We start from the raw sequence: 3,441 nt of genomic DNA on the forward strand, positions 1-3,441 counted from the left end.
GGTGGTCTGGTTTACACCGTCCGCCGCCTGCTTCGGTCCAGACGGAGGGGTAGGGGTCTCCAGTACCTCATTGACTGGGAGGGCTATGGACCTGAGGAAAGGACCTGGGTGCCAGCTAGTCGGATTGTGGATAGGACTCTCATCACCGCTTTCCACCAACGGCATCCTGATCAACCTGCAATCCGTAGGGGCCGCCCCAGAGGGGTCCCTAACCGTCCGGCCCGCTCGGCTTCCTGTCCTGTGCCTGATCCTGTCTCGGGACCTGTCCCATCTCCCGACCACGGCCCTCCGGCTTCCTCCGAGGATGAGGACGTTCACTCGGACCGTTCGGAGGAGTTCTAGCCCTCCTCCGGCTCCCCTCCTCCCGCCCGGCGTGGTGTTGCTCTTGGGACTTCTGGGGCCGTCCCTTGGGGGGTTCTGTCATGAGCCCTCTCACTCCACCGGGTTACCACCTTAATTGGTTTCCACTATCTTCCACTCTGCTCACCTCCCTCTCTCTACTCAGCCTAACTAGCTCCACCTGTCCCTGCTCTGCTCGGCTCTAATTACTCTGCCAGCTGCGCTGCATTACCCACTAACCTCTCCCAGTATTTAAGGCCCTGTCTTTCAGCTCTCCGGTGTCAGATCGTCTGCAAAGCTCACACCCGGAACCTGTTTGCTCGCGCTTCTGGCTCACCCTGGTTTTGTGACCCCCGGACCTGCCTGTTTATTGGATACTCTTCTGCCTTAGGAGATCCAGACCTGCTTCTGCCATTACGACTCCTGACTACTCTTCAATCCCGGTAACTCTGACCAGCCTTCTGCCTTGCTACTACGTATTTTGGATTCCCTTGAACTGTACTGCTGCCTGGTTTCATTCCGCCCTGTTGTGTCTGTGTCTCCCCCCCCCCAGGACTTCTGGACCACCCACCACCGGCTTCATAGGACGCATCGCTGCCACTGGGGGGGGCACAGACCCAGCGCATTGGACGGGATCCCTGTTACCCCTGGAGCCTTCATTCACTCCCTACTTCCCTTTTCCCTTAAGTTTAATAAACTTTCTGGTGTGACGCAATTGTGGTCCTCTGGTCGTCTGTCTGAACCGTGACAAAAAGGTATGATTTAGCTCATTTATGTTGTATTTCAGATAACAACTACTGTATGCTCCTGTGAATGACAATACATGAATGACCAATGACTATGAACCATTTATTAACGGCAATACGTGAAAGACCAATGACCATGAAACAGTTATTAATGAAAATACATTAATGACCACGAAGCAGTTATTTTTATTTCAACATCGATCAAAGAGTTTTATACAGAAATGTAGTTGCTAGTTGTTTATCTAATTTGTTTTGCTAGTTTTTTTAAACTAAATGTAGTTGCTAGTTGTTTAACTAAATGTGTTGCTGGAAACTGGCTTCTGTTTCTGTTTGAAATAAAAGGCTATATGTCCCTGCTCCCTGCCTTAGCAGTACTCATTTTAATGTTATATTCTAGAATGCCTCCATATTCTATATTCTATATGTTCTTAGATCTGAGACATGCAGAACAGATAACTGCCCCCTCCTGCTTTCAGCAGCTTGCCCAGGCCAGCAATGCATTGACTGTAGTAGGCCACAGAGTAGAATAGAGGCATGGGCTCTGAAGAGGACTACAGTCCCAGAGTAATGATGTCATTATAGAGGCATGGGCTCTGAAGAGGACTACAGCCCCAGATAATGGTGACATAATGGTGACATAGGTACACATCAAGTGAAATATATTTAAATATAATGTAGCAACCAAACAGCAGGCCAGTGAATTTACCCCAAACATTAGGAACCAAATCAGAGACAGATACTAAAGGCTAATGGCTAATTAAACATACACACACACTGACCTTGTGGGGACAGACAATCATATTTTCCTTAAACCTAACCCCAACCCTAACCCTAAACCTTACCCTAACCCTAACCCTAACCTTAACCCAAAAACCTAACCTAAACCCTAAACCTAACCCTAGCTCCTAACCCTGATACGAATGCTAACCTTAACCCTAAATCCCCTAGAAATAGCATTTGACCTTGTGGGGACTAACAAAATGTCCCCAGTTGGTCACATTTTTGTTTGTTTATTATTCTTGTGGGGACTTCAACACACACACACACACACACACAGAGACACACACACACAAACTGACACACACACACACAAACACACACACACACACACACACACACGCTAATTAAAGTGCAAACTTTAACTTTTAAATTAGAAGACATGATTACAGAGATAGAGGACTGAGATGTTTCCACCCTGCTGTTTCAGCTTGAGCAGTAAAGTGTGTGTGTAGTTGTGCGTGTGTGTGTGTGTACACGTGCATGTGTGTGTATTTAACGTTCACCAGACAACCCCATGTTCATATTTTTCCTCCTGCCGTGATTAACTAAAACATAATACCTTTGTCATGAACATCAACAGCATGGATGTTGGAATAACTCCTTGACATGAACAGCTTTAATACAACTGTTGAATATTATCCTTATAAGGAGCGTAGGAGGAGTCTCAGTTTGTAACAGTCATCTTAGAAAGTAATATTAGAAACCCAGTTATTAAAGCTGTTTTTCTGCACTCCTTAAACAGGAAGGAATCTCAAAGTAGATCATGTACTTTAAGATTCCTTCCTGTTTAAGAGTGCAGACATACAGCTTTAATAACTGGGTTTCTAATATTACTTTCTAAGATGACTGTTACAAACTGAGACTCCTCCTACGCTCCTTATAAGGATAATATTCAACAGTTCTACTGGCCCCCCGTGGGAATTGAACCCACAACCCTGGCGTTGCAAACGCCATGCTCTATCAACTGAGCTACATCCCTGCCGGCCATTCCCTCCCCTACCCTGGACGACGCTGGGCCAATTGTGCGCCGCCCATGAGTCTCCCGGTCGCGGCCGGCTGCGAGGTGGTAGACAATAGGCCTGCTGGTCCTAGACAATGGGCCTGCTGGTCCTAGACATTACCTTTACATTTACGTCATTTAGCAGACGCTCTTATCCAGAGCGATTTACAGTTAGTGAATGCATACGTATTTTTTAAAATATTTTTTTCATACTGGCCCCCTGTGGTAAACGAACCCACATCCCTGCCGGCCAAACCCTCCCCTACCTTGGACGACGCTGGACCAATTGTGCGCCGCCCATGGGTCTCCCGATTGCGGCCGGCTGCGACAGAGCCTGGACTCAAACCAGGATCTCTAGTCGCACAGCTAGCACTGCGATGCAGTGCCTTAGACCACTGCGCCACTCGGGAGACATCATCCCAATCCCAAAGCGTGCTGGTCCTAGACAATGCCAATGAACCAGCTGTATGAACAGGGATTAGGGCCCAAAACCCAGGTGCCTTGTCTTCTGAGGAAGTTAGAGTAACATCCCAATCCCATTTGGTGCTGGTCCTAGACCATGTCTGCGTCCCAAAT

This window comes from Coregonus clupeaformis, chromosome 7 (genome assembly GCF_020615455.1).
Source record: "Coregonus clupeaformis isolate EN_2021a chromosome 7, ASM2061545v1, whole genome shotgun sequence".
Taxonomy (NCBI): Eukaryota; Metazoa; Chordata; class Actinopteri; order Salmoniformes; family Salmonidae; genus Coregonus; species Coregonus clupeaformis.